Raw genomic sequence first — 16,495 nt, 5'->3', positions numbered from 1 at the left:
AGTTGCACAAAGGCTTATTTAACTTGTGCACTCAGTTTGCTTTATAGTCAAATTTTGCATTCATGAACAGATACAATTTGCTTATTGTTTGGAACAGGTCCTTTCCTTTTATGTAAATTCTTCATCTTCTCTTAGACTCCCATACCTCTATTATATGTCAAACAAGAATCTGATCATAGGGCACGATGTCTATATGTGAAATAGAAATTGGGTGTAGGTTGGGGCAGCTGAATTCCATTGCCTTTTAAATTACAAATTACGTGGAAACCAAAAAGTGTTCACCATGTGTGTTCTGTTAAAGGAAGGCTGTAGAACCACATCTTTCTAGACAGATCCTCTCTGAATTCTGTACAAGGCAAAACCTACATACAAATATGAATCCTGATAATATGAAGCTGTTTCATTTGAAAACTAAATTCTTGCATGAGGTTATATTATCTGCAAACCCACAGGAACACCTACACATAAAGTTCAGCACTTATATGGATGTATAGGATAAAGGTCTTCGTTCTCACCTTGTAGTGCCAGGGAGATGGTGGCTTTGTGTTGCAATGAAATCTGTACAGTATCAAGAAGTTACTGTGCCCCAATCTGAAAATTCATTGTGCAGTTAAATGCTTCTCTTTGCATAGAAACTGTTCATAATTAATAATCTGTTTGATGGATTATTAGTGTCTACTGGATTGGCATCTGCACTTTGGACATGATGTACCTGATTGTACTAACAAGTTATAACAACATGTATCAACTACTGTAATTATCATATTGCCACTGTTTTCTACAGATGTAAAGATACATAATTCAAGCTGACAAGCCCAAAGATTTTATTGGAATGACCTATGATACCCTAACTTCTCATTAATATACAGCCAAATGCACAATATCAATTAAGTATAAGATACAACCTCAGGGCTTCTTAACATTAGTAGCAGTTAAAATTAATAATGCAACAGAAGTTCTTACTATTTTATTTTCCTACCATGTTGAAATGAAGAACTTTGTAGTATAAAAGCTTTCTTAAAAATGTGTGTTTTTAAGTAGTCAGTTCTTTTTTGTGTTTTCGATTTTTACATTAGTATGGAGTAGGAGTAAATAGCATTTAAAATGAAGCCATTGTTTATTCACAAATCAAATAAGCTACCGACAGCTGCCCTAGTGGCTTCCTCATTCACTTAAATTAATGCCTAAGGCCTTGGGGTGAATAGTCTTCTGGGGAGAATGTGGGCATTTATTTTCGATTTCCATTCAATGTTGGGTCTTTTAATGCCAAATCCTATTTAATGTGCACATGTTATGTTGAACTGTGTGCAAATTTATTCTATGGACCACTTGACAGAATTCATACTATTAAAGTCACATACAATTTGTACTTGAAAAATAAGGTCTTTACTTCTCTTTTGAACAAGCAGCATACAATTCTGTCTTTATTTTAGTTTAAGATTTACGTAGCACTGAGAATAAGTCCTACACAATAGTAGGTACTTTTTAACTAAGCTTGAGGTTTGATGTTTTGGATTTGTTCCAAGCCCTGTCCATTTAATCAGGATTTTCCTGTGCCCTCAAGTGTTGAGACAGTGCTGTGATGGATGCAGTTCAAGAACTTGAGGGGGAGGGTAGTGTTGCTAGGTTCAAGTATCCTTCTTTCCCCCCCTCACCCCCCCCCCCGGTTGGAAACTGCTTAAATGTATTTGGACACTTACATTATGTTAGAGTTGCAAAATTAATTAGCCCCTATGTCCACATAAGGACTTACACTCTGTGACAAAAAGGAGGGGAGAGGATGTAAGAGTGCTAGTGATTCTGTAACCTAGTGGTCAGCCTTCTCCTGGGGAAGTGGAGTACAGCATTCCAGCTCTGCTCCAAGGGTTTTTTATGATTTAACAGAAAGAATTGAATCAGATGACTCTCACTCTCTTATTTTCTGTACTGGCTCCATGTTAAAATGACTGCATTTTTTGCAGCACCCAGTTTATTAAGCAAGTTCAAATAAATTCCAGTAGGCTTTAAGCTTCTTAGGTCTGGGAGGGAGAACATTTCCTCTGTGGATCTTGAGGGACTTTCTTATCAGCTAAATGGAAAGCTGCTCTCCCCAGTAACAGGTTATGGACAAGTGCAGAGACTGAACTCACAATGCAGTTCAGTAACATGAGGGTGGCAATATAGCCATGACTAAAAGTCCAAGGTCTAACCTCAAACATATGGAACTTCAGGGCTGTAAATAAAGTGCTTATGGACTTTCTGTGTCACTCTGTAGCTGCTGAGCAGGGACCTGGAATTTCATAATTTTGGATTAAGTACTTAGTTTCCAGCTAAGAGCCAGCACAGATACGTTTGAAACATTACTGGAAAGCTGGTTGTAGATGGCTACTAACGGAGAATGGCATTTAAAGTTGAGAAAGAAAACAAGGGCCAAACGGTTGACCCTCTAACAGCCCCTCGGAGGGAATGTCATTTTCCTCGTTTGCACTTGCAACTTTCACCAGCTTTTGTTTCAGAGCTCAGTCTGAAGCCTAGATTTGACACAAACTTTTAACTCTGAAACATTACACCTTTTTTTGCTGATCTTCTTCCTCTTTCTGCTTTCTTCTGTCTATGCAAATTCTCAGATTTGCATAACCATGCCTGAAGTGGAAGGTGAAGTATCCTTCTTAGGTTATTTCTCTGCCTTGCCATTTCTACCTTTTCTGCAATCCTTCTGGCATAGGTAAAGGTCTCATCGCCTGTACTATTTAATGCTCGGTCCTGCTTTATTTTCTGGATTTGGAAAGGAGGGGTCTCAGCCACTGCAGTAGACCTCCGGCTCCAATTCTGCTGTGCTTTTTTCCTTAAAAAAGTGAAGTCGGTGGTAACCCGTGCTTCAGTTTCCAGATTTTCCAGTTTACAGCAGCATGAAAATGACATGACTTTTGAAAACTTTGCAGAAGCCCTGCATAGTTCTTAATAGCATCCGTGTTATGACAGGAGTGTTGACAATTTTAGGGTTTTTTGCCACATTAGAAAGCTGTAAGCAGCAGCTGAGAGGTGGAGGTTGTGTTGTTTCCTCAGTTATTTTTTGGTTTGGGGTTTTGATTTGTGTCAAACACCTCCACCCCAGCAGCTTCAACAGGACAATTCTGCGTTTGCTTTACGTGCACTTCACTTTTGGAAGGTTATCTTTGTAAACATAAAGGTTGGGAAACAGTGGACAAATTTGTCAACCCTGCATACGTCAAGGTATGCATTTCAGTTCCTCTCAAGGTACTCAGATCACAGTGATTTTCAGAGTTGCCACATTTCCCCGGCTCCTGGTAACTCAGGATGACCTCGGTTTGTTGAATACCTCTAGGGAAAAAAAATGCTTTTATTAATAAGTATGACATGAGGTAACCTGGTGTACCATTTTGCTCTTAACATGCTTTTTATTTTTGTAAAAGCTTATGTTCTGAAGGAATTAATGGTTGCAATTCCTCCCCTGCCAAGGAGAGCTTCCAGCTCAGCCTGTAGTAGCAGATTTGTCTGTACCTGCTGGAATATCGGTTTTCCTTGTTTGCTTTTTCAGTATTGTTACTGTGTCCGGAGAAATGGTAAAAAGTGTGCAATATACAGTAAAATTCTGTACTTGTAAGAAAGGGGAGGAAAAAAATGGCACGCTTGGAAAACTTTTTAAATCTATGTATCGTAAATCATATTTGTGTACTCAGCATGCCACATGTAAAAAATCAGCGTGTAATCTTTTTAGATATTTTTTTAAGCAGGGCTTCTGCATATCATATGAATTCTTTTCTAAATGACTTGTATTGAGTGATCTGTTACCTGTTCATTTTCTTCTCTTTCTGTGTTAGTTTAGCATATGTTTACATATGCCATTTACTGCTTTGCTCACCTCTCCTCTGTTATTCCATCCCAAAAAACTTCAAAGTTTACCTCCTTTGTACAGGCATTTAAGGCCGTCCTTTTCTATTCTTGAAAGTTACTCTGTCAGGAATACAGAATTCTGGAGCATGGGATGCAGAAAGACCCTGTTACTCTGACAGAACCAATTCCATAGTACTGTTGTGCCCCTTGCTTAGGGTGTCTACCACTGGAGGCACGTCTTTGGTCTTTCACAGTGGAGCTATGAGCTGCTGTCTGCATTTGCCTGTGCAGTGGCCCTTGTGTCAAATTGTTCTGAAGGAAACCACAGTCTTCTGGTGGTTAAAGGTGGTCTTTCTCTCTTCTGGAGGACAGAGCTGTTTCCTTCAAGTGTACCAACTATAAATATTTCCCATGTTAGATTAAACAGTAGAAGTATTAAACACCCTTTGATGGAACAGTCAGAAAACAGAAAGCACAAGCCGATGACACATCTGTTTTTTTACCCATAAAATCTAAGGAATTACTCTTCTTGACTTGGATGAGAATCTGCTGTAACTCCAGGGCCTCAGTCACAAGGTAGCTGCACGCCTAGTTACTGTTTCAGCCCCTGTGGTTTCCTCCTCTTGGCAGCCTAAATACGTTGTATCCGGACATAAGAAACTTACCTGTTCCTTGGAAGTGCATTGCTTGTTCTCTGGGCTAGAGAGGGAGAGAATCTAGCTCTATTTGGCCCTTGGTCTTCTGCTCCCTAACAAGGTGGCCTCAGTGCACCACGTGGGGGATGTACTACCTCTCACCTGCTTCTTTGCTTGGGGGCTTCTCATGATAAGATCTTTATCAGTTCATTACACTGTGCTGAAATTTGAAGTCTCAGGATGGACTGGACTACAAAAGGAGTAAGAAATTTACATTAGCTCTTATCCCAACTGCCTTCTCATTTGCATGCACAAATGATAAATTCCATCTTTTCTATTGCCTGGGATATTGATTTTCTTTTTAAATTCCTTTTTCAGGATACATATCTATTTTCCCTTCATTGCTCTTTTATGCACCTGTTTAAACACAACACCAAGAACCCCTAGGCTTGATACACAGAAAACAAATCCTTTGTGAATTTTTAATTAACCTGTCTATATGATTCGAACCGAATAAACAAAATTTCTTGCATATATTTCCATTAACTGGCCTTGTGTATTCTCATAGATCTAAGCAAAACCTTTCTGGGAGAAGACTCAATTAGCATTTTGATCTCTGTTTCACTTGAACAGTTCAGCCATGTTTTTAAGAATGTAGTCTTTTGTCTGCAGGTAAACACAGAATTAAAATCCAACCTAATATATCAACTAAATTAAAATTGGACAGATTACCCATACCCATGAGACGTTACCCATGGAGCATGTTTTCTTCTTGCAAGCTGATGACTTAAAGTTAGAAGTGGCTGTGTGTGGCACTTCATTCTAGAAGTACCAGAAGGAAATGGGTTTGTGGGTCCTTGGGTGCGTGGGAGAAAGTCCAGACTAGGATACCACACCAGAGGAAGATGGGACCATATGTTAAACTTCCCTTATATAGGAATAGTCCTTTCCGATCTGTATTCCTTTTTTCTGTTTGTCCCCTTTCTGAGGACATTGATATAAAAAAAAAGAAGTCGTCTGTAAGCAGATGAAAGCCCATAGGTGTTCTTCTTGGAAACACCTTTTTATTAGGAAAAAATTGGCTTGTACAGATCCTTACGATAATAGATAAAAATGAAAGTATGACTTTCTATAAACACAAACTATGTATGCTGCAGTTTTAAACAGTGCTCTCCAAGACACAGTTATGTTCTTCCAATAGAGTGTAACACCTCATTTACTCAAGCATAAATGTTATTTTATAATGGCAATCAGTCGTTCATTCCAGTGTTCCTGTGTACAGAAGTAAACAGATCATTTTGGTTTTTAATTTGTCTTATGTTTTCTCTGCCATTTTATAATTTAAAAGCAATAATTAAGTAAAGATGTTGCACTGTATTATTCTAACAGGCTGAGGGAAATAGCCTTAATTCCCAAGTTCCATATTCAAACAAAACAGTGATAAATATGGTGGCAATAGAATGAACACCAGTTGTTTTTCCTACAAAAAATGAATCCAGCAACACTCCTTGACTGCTGTTAGCCTTTGGGTCTACAAATAAACATCCCACATCTACTTCAGATGTAGGCAAAATGCAGTTGACTAATTCTGCAAGCAGCTTACAAACATATTTTGATAGGTGTGTCCTTCTAAATCTTATATCAAATCAAATGTGTGTCACACAGCATGACCTAACATAGCTCAAAGCAAACTAGCACATGCAGAATTCACATATGCATTTGCGGGAGAAATACAGAGTCTTTGTACCTTGTCTGCCGCTCTCTATCTTTTTATCTTTACCATAATGCTTAAGATGTTTACACTAGCAGTCCAAAACACTTCACCAATGTTGCTCATAATCAAAGAGCTTTTGACCTTTCCAAAACTACTGAGGTTTGCTTGTTTGTTCATTTTAGGGGCTTTTAAATTCAACGTGAAGTGCACGTATGCACAGATGAATAGAGGTTGAATCTCGAGGCCCTTTACTAATTCAGAGTTCCGACTAACCTGGAATGCCTTTAGAAGATGTTTTTTGGAGTAAAGATTTTCTTGAGTAAAATGGGACCTGCATTTTGCTAGACCTCTGAAAACAAAGACTTTCTTTTATATGTGAAGTGTTTTTCAAACGCCACATCTCTACTGTTTTCCTTTGCTGCTCTTTCAGCAAGTCGCTTGGCTGGAGAGTAGTTACCATGATGAGAATCTATAAAAGCAGTACTTTGACATGGCTTTTTTTTGTCCCGGGAGAGTCTATTGTTGTACTAATAGCTCTAGAACTGCGCTGAAGACTTTCAAACTCTTTGGCTGCTCTTAAGCTGCTTTGCTTTTGTGAGTGTCCCTTTTTGGTGGGGAGGTCATCCATGTGAGCATCCCTGCGGGGTTACTGGTTCTGGGGTGATCAGGATCCAACACGCAGCTGTAAAACCTGCAGCCACTCTGCTGTGTAAACAGCGTTGCATAGTGATTTCAGAACACTTCAGTTTATAACCTTCCTTTGAAAACCAACTCCCTTAATGATATTTAAACGTGGATTCCAGATGTGACAGTTAAATATGCCCACCCCTTGGGAAATTAGCAGTGGGGTTTTTTTCTTTATTCATTACTAAGTGCCCTCTGCCATTTTTCATGCTCTCCCTCCTATTCTCTCTCAATCTCTGTGTACTGCACATTACAGGAGGGACTGCTGTGTTTTTGCTACTTACATTCTCATGAGGTAATGGAAGAACAGCATTATCAGCTTACTTACTGCAGCAGCTGAACAATGTAAGGTCTCAGTACACTTAATCCTAATTACAAAATATTACTATACAGCAGTATGTTGAGTTTCACATTCCACTGTATACCTAGTGAATGTATATGTGGGTGACTCCATATGTTGATGCATTTATACACAATAAGAACATGACCTGGTAAATGTCCTTTGGGTAAAAACATGAAATTTTTGACCAGCAAAGTTTCTCTTTTTTTTTTTTTCTTTTCATTCCAAGTCAAGGATGACTTAACAGAACAATCTTAAAAATAAGTGGCAGCTGTATAACCATGAGTTTTGATAATGGATGGAAATATATTATGTCATGTCTCAGCTACAAAGTTGTTTGCCTTAGTTTTCAGAGTAGGTTTGTTTGAAAGACTATGCTAGAAAATTGCACATCATGCCAAGCTGGAATACTGTATAGCATGCTAGGGGAATTTTCTAATAATATTACCACGGAAGAACTTTAATGACAAATAGGAATCTGATTAAGTTCTTATGAGTTGTTGCAGGATCCAAAGACACTGAAATAGTTTTCCCAGATCTAATGAACTTTGAGTATCTTTGTATGATTGAGAGCATATTTCACTTATCAGGCACTCTGTGTCTCTAGTTGATTGGGGCACTGACTGTTCCCTTGGCGCTGGAGCTGATATGTAAAGACCTACAGAGCAGACCTGATGCCATCAGACCTTTTGGCAGGGCATTTCCATCTACGGATGCATTTTAGCTTCACAAACCTTTGCCTATAGACATCCTTCCCCTGACTCCTTCCTTCCTTGGGTTCTCTCACTACAATGCACAGGTGAAAGGAGGTCATCTTTTTGGAGGTCTGTTCTATTCAAATAGATTTAATATGTTATTTCAGAAGCCATCTTGGATTACATGCCATTGAGATTCCTTCTATGCAATTCAGCACAAAGCTAAATCTCATCAATCTCTGTTTTCTTTAGCGTCTTTTCATCTTTCTTCATCTATACTTCAGCGAACCATATTTTAACAACGAAAAACGTCACTTTTTTTATCAAATTAATGTAGACAGCGACCTGGCGCTCTATTAACATTTGTAATATACTTAAGGCTCAATTTAGAAAAATTTATTTTACCTGCTTAGTAAATTAAGATCCTATAGTAAAATAATTAATCATTCATAGTTGTTATTGACATATGTCTTTCTGCTTTCAAAGAGAACATGTTAAAATAATACCTAATTAAAAACAGTATACATAAGAATAACATAAATCTATGCATGGCTAAATGCCAAGTGGTCCATACTGCTCGGAAATTTCTAAATGTATGGTGGCTTAAAGATAGTATATGTATGTTTTCTAAACTGTACATTGGTCATTGACTTTTAACCCATTTAGAATTATAACTCTTACAGCAAAGGAGACTTAAAATAGTCTTTGTCATGCTGTATAATGTTGTGAATGTTGTGCATTGGTTTATGGGTCATTGTTTTACTACTGGCAAGTGAAGTGTTCAAGCCTTTTCAAGTTTGCTTCTTGAAAAACTGTTGTGGCCATTTTAGGAAGAAAAGACTTAACTGGGGTAAGAGCTCATTTCAACTGTCCAAATTTGAACAATATTAACCTTGGCTTCCTCTGTAAATATTACTGGGTAGTCTGTCAGGCTGGGACTGTGGCTTTGACTGATGGATCACTAACTTGATGAAAACATAGGTTTTGAATTTGGTTGGGACATTATTCAAGATTGGTTGGGATTTCTTCTCTAAAATGCATGAAAAAGATTTCTTAACAATGTATAAAGTTACCTTAAAAGCTTTATTAGATTTTGGATTTTGGGACCCTTGAAAGAATAATTCTTTCAATCCTGCTTGAGACAATGCCTCAATCCATTTATTTGCAATGTCAACTAAGACCTTAGGATATATCAAAATTTTGTATGGAAAGATGGTGTTATGATTGAGAAATTACTGGAGGACCTAAGATTTCTGCTCAAGTTGTCTCTTAAATCCCTTGTGAATACACAGATTTTACATGTGGTCTGACCAAGTCATAAATACTTTTCTGTGCCTAGATTCTCATACCTATAAATTGGATCTATCATGTTGCCCCTCTGAGATATTAGGAGAATAAACGATAAATTCGTTAATATTTTGTGGTAGTAGGAAGAAATATGTAATGATTAAAAAACCAGAATTACTCAAACATTAAATATAAAAATCTATGTTTGGATCTGTTGATTTGAATTATGATTTGCCTGGTTCAAATCAAATACAAACCAGATTTTGCAAAAAAACATAATGAAATCTTATCTTCAACTTTCTGGATTTCATCAGTCTTTTTTATTTTTTCCAGTAGCCTGAGTCAAGAGATGATTTAATTTTACTTTAAAACAATTGTGGATAATGGGGCAAAATAATCCCGCAGAAAGATTGCAACCTGAGTGTGTTTGGGAGAAGCTCTGTGGGGTGCACAGAAAGGTTCTATAGCATGTGAAGCAGCCACTCTGCAGCAGCCTTCCAAGTGCAGGATAGCACTCAAGTGTTTCGAGTACCAACATGATGTGATCTGAATTGGTTTTAACTGTCACATTTCTTTCACACTGTGACTTAAGATGGCTGGAGCTGGCTGTGGATTTATAGAAGTCTTGCGTTATGCCTTCCTGTTTGCTAAAGACAAAGTATTAGGAACCCTCTCTGCCCCCCAAAGAAAACATTTGTATAGGTGTATATGAATAGATGACCTCTTTCTCCATCTGTCACTGTCTTCTGGGGCATCTTCTGCACCCCTGGTGGTTCCACGCTTCCCCTCTGTTTATATTAATGCTCTCTGCCATCCTCTGTAGTGGGGAAAATTCCATTCCTTGCATCCAGTTAATTTTTTAAAACTCTGTGAGTAGAAACCCGTGAAATTACTCACTTTTGGCAAGCCTAGTGGTTTCTTTGTTTTTGTGAGCTTTGTGCATCCTTTAGATCTTATCTTGTACCAGATCCCATTCAAGCTCTTCATCTCTATCTTTAAACCCCAATTGCTCTCACTCTCCCCTACATACATATTCTGCCCAAAGTGCCTCTCCTCATGTTATTGCATCCTTCCGTTTTTCTTTGCATCTGTTTGTTTTATATTGTGCTTTCCCCAAGCTGCCTCCTCTGCCTCCAAAATCTTTGTTTTTGTCCTCTAAACTCATGTGCCTTGTCTTGTCATTTTTTGTTTGTATCTCCAAGGCACAAAACTTACCCAACTGTACGTTCACTAAAAATCTGTGTTAAAAAAAGGAACTTGTATGTATAATTATATTAATAAAAGGAGGTTATTTTTCAGAGTAGATTAATGAAAAATATTTTTTTTGATCAATCCAGATGTTTTATAATCAGAGAAAGCATTGCAATCCACACTTTTTAGTTTCTGAGTTAAAGCTGGTTGGAGGCAAGAAGAATGGTGTGAGATTTTAAAGAAAACCAGAAGATATTCAAAGAAAAATATTTGATAAATTCTTAGCAAAATGAAGAAAATAATTCAAATCTATAACGTAATTTTAACTTACCCTAACGACCTGTAATTTCCTTCTTCTGAAATGTGGCCCCATTACATTAATCAAATTGACATTGTCATGATATATTACACTCATTAAAAGGGTGATTCTTTTATTCTAGTTGGTTTACAATTCAGTATCCATGCTATATATCTAGTGACAGTGCTGTACAGAAAATTAGAATTTTGTAGGATTTTTTGTTTTCCCCTTTGGCTGAGCCAAAACAGCTTTTGTTAAGATTTGGCATTAATATCATCCTGCATTGTTTCAACAGCTAAATGGAGGAATTTTTTAATAACACATATATAACAGTACATACCACAAAATATTTAAAATATATCAAATAATACTAGATCAAGCACCAATTTGTTTTATTGTCTGTTGCTTGCTTTCAGCTATTGTGCTGGAAACTGATTTGAATAAATGCTTCTTTCCTTCTTTCTATGGGCCAGATTCATAAACCAAAGTTGATCGTTATAGCCATTTGTTTTTACCAACTCAATAAAGCTTCATAGATCTGTCCCGGTGAGTAATTCAAGTATGTATCCAAGATGATTACTGTGCCACATGATACACATGCCATCTCACAGTCAGGCAGCCAACCTTTAAAATTTTCACAGGGCACTAGCTGAGTTGTTGTTGAATCGAGAAATTCAACTCATTTGTCGCTTTCAAAGCAGCAGATTTGTCCATTTGTTATTATATTTCTGTGACTGAAAATATGACTTATATGAAAATATATTATTGAAAATTAGCACAGATTAGGGCAAGTTTTTAGAAGTTTTTCTGGTGATGTTTTTGTCCAAGTTTATTTTCCACTAAGAAGAAAAAAATCATAATGCTCAAATAGAGAGTAATCGCTCTGTTCAGCCTCTTACGATTTATGCACGTGTTTGGAATTTAAGAAAAGAAAGATTTCTGCAGTGAATCAGAATGGATGTCCGTGTATCCCTGTCTGACAGCATCCAGTAACAGCTGCTTTCCAGGACATTTTTGTACCTTTTCCCTCTCCATTAAACTCCACTGTAGCAATGTAGGTGTGTATGTGGCATGGTATCATTTAATTTGCTGTTAGTAAATGTGGGAGCAAGACAGGAAAAGGTAATTAAGAACTAATTCTGCTTATAAATTCAGTATTTGTGTTTGAGTAGAGGCTCCTCCATGGGTGCTAGAACAGACTTCTCCAACTTAGTATATAGATTTCTGTTATGCGTTATTTATGCAGAGAAAGAATAAATATCATCCTCATTTTTTCTGTGTGATGCTTAAGGAGCTCTAGATTAGATTTCTTGTTCTGTGTTAGTCTCTTCTGAAGATGGGAGAAGGCTATGAAATGAGACAGAATTTGACATCTTTCAGTGAGGCAACAAAGTTACTCTGGGTTTTTGAGAGTCTAATTGCAAGCAGAAAATGTAGTTCATTGTATACTCCAATTACATTGAGCATTTTCCCTCAAAATTCATGGGAAACTCCTAGACTGGAAGTTTACAGTAGGTCTGCACCACTGCTGCACATTGACACTGAGGTGTTGAAAGCAATTCCTTCAGAAGGTATTATCTTCTGTCACTCTTTGTAAAAAGGATGGAGATGATCCACATATGAATCATGTTTATGACATAACGTTCAAGAGACACTTGGGAATGAGGTATCATTCTGCCAGGCTGTAGGCAAACATGGAATACAAGATAATCCCTATCCTGATGAACTTACAAAGTAAATCACTAGGATAGACAGAAGGACAAAGCATGCAAGCAGTGGAGAGTGTGATAACTGCAAACGCTATTTTAGCTCTATGATTGATTGGTTTAATTTTATTAAACCTGCATGTTAGTGAAGACTTGTTTTTCTCTCTTAAATGTCCACTATAAATATGTTTAATCAAGGAAAGGGAAGTGGAATGAGAAGACAAGTGTGCCTGACATTGATAGAAATGCTGTTTGGAGAAATTGTTCAGGAACAGTTCATCCATGTAAAAATATGATCCTTGTAAGACTGCCAAGGTCATCGAGGCCTGTGGTGATCTGATGAGTAAATGCTGGTCACGCCTTGAGGCAGCTTTAGCTTCTGAACTCAATTCTTCAAAAAATGTAAAACAGTTTTACAGAAAAGAATGTTTGTCATTAGCCTGTCAAGGCCATTTCCTCCCTGTTTTCTTGGTGCCCTTTTCAGCAGCTGTATACCCCTTTATGTACCTGTCAGCTGTCCGAGATACGTACAAATGGCAGAACTGCTGGTCCTGCTTTGCATTCGGCCGTTTGGGAGGTATCTCAGCCGCCCCATGGGATGTGAAGTTGTGTGTATGTAGCCCTTTTTGATGGCAGGTCATGAGCAGCCTTTTGTACCAGTCCATTGTGGTTGTTATGCCCATACTAATGCTTACTCCCAGTAGATCACAGCATTGTAGCCAATGTAATGAGATTTGCCATCCTGATGTCTGAATGAAAATATATCGTAGTTAAAGATATTCATATATTCGTGTAGAAACAGGCCAGAGTCTTTAATGACAATGTCACTAGGTTATTAGAAAGATTAATCCTTTCATTGCTGGTCCTCCATCATCGCTGCTGATTCACCATCAACCATTAACACTATGCAAATGCCCAAAATATTTGGTGCAATTTGAATGCATCTTCTTCTCTCCCAAACATACTAGGCACAGGCAAACAATTCATAAGGAACATTTTGTTCATCACAACTTCTGGACAACCTCACTACACTTAATTTAGTGCAAGTGTGTCTTCATTCCGTAGTATACCTTGATGTTTGAATTTGCACATGATTTAAACATCCCTTCAGCAGTCATATTTTCTTTGATCCCCTTGCTTATTAAAAAATGCAAATCTAAATTGTATCTTATTAATGTGCTGCTTTGTGCTAAAACTGTGGGGGGTTAAAATCCCAGCTTTGGTAACGTATTTGGATTCTTAATGTGCAAAGTGCAAAGAGAGCTAGACTTTCTGCAGGCCATATTTTCTAATCAACTGTTATGAAAAAGATTTTTATTGTGCTTCTATTTCTTGCTCTCATGGAATTTACAGAAACAAAAAGAGTAATGACTTCACTGCTATACAAAAAAATATTTTCAGCCATGGATAGAGATCCTTATTAGTTTGCTGCAACTTCTCAAAAATGACAATGAGGAATCTTGGATGAAAATTAAAAAAAAAAAATATGTGTATTTTAAATATATGAAAGCCTTTTAACTGGTTAATTGGAAGAAAGTAGTAATTTTTTTGTCATGGACCTAGGGCCTGGATTTTATAGTAGTAAACAGTGGTCACTCATTTTTTCAGTTAAATATAGTAGCTTTTAGGTACTGAGTACATCCTTTCACTATAAAAAAAGCAAATGCTGTAAAATTACTGCTGCATTTAAGGCCATTAAACTTCCTCTTTTATTTCCTTTTTGCACAACTTGACCTATCCCTTTGCCCTGGTAAAAGCTTTCTCTGCATGTTCAATAGCCTTTTTCTTAGTGTTACTGCTTGTTTTCTGAATTGCTTCTTATGCATCTGCTTAACTTGTTGGGAATTTGGGTGGGTCATTGTGATTTAGGATTCTGCATTGCATAAAAATGTTACAGCAAAATGTAAAGCACCTGTGCGATTGGTTAAAAGAAAGTAGGAAAATGTTCAACTTCATTTGAAGTAGTGCCATACTACTTCTTCACAAAGTACTTTGCAGCAAGCTTTACATACAAATTGAGCTTTTCCAGAAGCAGTCCGATCATTAATGAGTTTTACAGAACTGTAAATGTGGATGAAGACAAACTAGAAAAGTTGACTCCTAATTTTTTACCTAAAAGCAAAAATGACCTCAGAATTATTCTTAGGAAACAAACAAAATAGGGAAATTTTATGCAAGTTGTATGTTTGTTGAAGCAGCTAATCCTTGTGTTGTATCTACAGTAGCTGTAATTTTAGGACATGCAGATCCACAGTAAATTGTTGATTATAATAAACTGCGCTTCCTTTACTGTCCCCTTCCTGCTCTTGCTGCTTCAGGAGACTGAGGGATCCAGCTGTGGAACTGAGATGGCATGGTCTACCATATTGTGGAGTGGATACCCTGTTATTGAGCTTATTCTAAGCTTTTGCAAACTCAGAGGAGAAGGGAACACTTCTAAGAGCCATTGTAGCATCGTAGTAGCTCTATCCCACCACTTTAATTTGCCTTGAAAAGAATTACTGATTAGGGAAGGAAAAAGTTCTTAATCCAGGAACTAGGATCTCCTTTGTTTATAGCAGGGCTTTCTGTAGTTTTGCATTTGGGGGATCATTTAATGGCTGTGGCCCTCATCTGAAGGCCATAGATTACATTTGATTTGACTCAGTATTTCCTGATCCCATCTATTCAGTTCCCTACGACTCGGGGGCTAAATGCTGAGCAAACTGACACTTCTTTCAGGAGCCTGTCAAAAATGGAAACTGATGCTCCTGGCACTGTCCCTTCACTTGCTTCGTATCATTTTATAGGTGAACAGAAAATGCTCAGAGAGTGGGTTTGGAGCTCCCCAGGCTCTGACCGACTGATGGCTCCGCGGGGATAGGGCTTTGGGGTGCAGGTTAGCGCCTGCAGTCCAGTTGTTTTCACTACTTTCCTGAACAGATACAAGAGGCCTTATTATCTGTAAGGCACAGTAAATCATCTAATTTTGTTGACAACAGATGCTGTTAAAAAGTTCCTTTTTTCTGACTGTAAAGTACATGTTGTGGAAGTCTTTGACTTGCTGGATCCACAGCCACGTAGCACTGGGAACCATGATTCAGGTACCGTCTTCGCCGTGGGCAGTAAGTGATCTTATTTGTGATGTCTTGCTTCCCCTTGCGGAGACTCCATCTGAATTTGCTGTGTTTCTTCAGGTCTAACACATTCCTTATAGCATCAGCCGTAGCCACTGTTGTCCTAGCTCAAATAGTTTGCCCATATGTTGACCAGAAAAGAGATTAAGAGAGATTCCAGCTTCCTGTTCAGGAAAATAGGAAGGAAGGTAAGCAGTTTCATGCATTTGAGATTCAAGAGGTCCTTATTTTATTCCTCCTGGTGGTTGGATACAAGTTTAAGAGGGTGATGGGGCACCTGGCAGTGGATAAGTTGTCTTAATCTGGTGGCTTTGTGGTCTCTTTTGAAAAAGGACACTTTACCCATAGCTTGGGGCTTTGGAGTTCTAAAGATGTGAGTGCACATTGGAAGATCCTGTTTTTGCCATAGGTGGCTTTAGTTAATTTGGATAGAAAGGCTATCCATTTATGTGTTAAATCATAAATGAAACAACAGTAATAAAGTTTTGGCCAACTTTACTCTGTCTCAGAGCCTGATTTATCTGAATGCTTGTACTTCTCTGGGCCACTTTGGTGAGACAAAGTCATCAGAAATCTGCTTTAACTTCTCACTTGGGGTGAAAGCTTGTTTTCCTTCTCCAGAGTAGCAAAAAAAGCAGCCAAAGAGTGTCAACACCTTAGGGCTTACTTCCTATGTCTATTTATTCCTTGATGATCTGTATGTATTGGAGGTGAAAAGACAGATTTTTCACTTTGTGAACTACTATTCTCTATTGATAAAAGATCGTCTAAAAAGTATTCAACATAACTTGGCGAGCAATTTAGGAAGGCTTTTTTACAAAACAAAACAGTTTTAAGATGTTTGACATGTAACATATGGTATGTTATCACATGACGGGGCACCAAAAATTAAAATATTAAAGATTTATATTTCCTTTTTAGTTTCAAGTTAAATTGTGTTCTGAATAGAAAGGAAGAAAAGCACACACAAAATGTTACGGATTTTTTCCTTCCGA

General features: G+C 37.7%; 1 protein-coding gene across 1 annotated transcript in view; it reads left to right on the top strand.

The window, feature by feature from the left end:
* GFRA1 (GDNF family receptor alpha 1) overlaps positions 1–16,495 on the top strand; it is a 143,079-nt gene that overhangs the window by 56,291 nt on the left and 70,293 nt on the right. The gene's annotated exons all lie outside the window — the stretch shown is intronic.

The sequence above is a fragment of the Numenius arquata genome, chromosome 15 (assembly GCF_964106895.1).
Source record: "Numenius arquata chromosome 15, bNumArq3.hap1.1, whole genome shotgun sequence".
Classification (NCBI taxonomy): domain Eukaryota; kingdom Metazoa; phylum Chordata; class Aves; order Charadriiformes; family Scolopacidae; genus Numenius; species Numenius arquata.
Note: the sequence above shows the minus strand (reverse complement) of the source record. Positions and strands in the feature narration are given on the sequence as shown.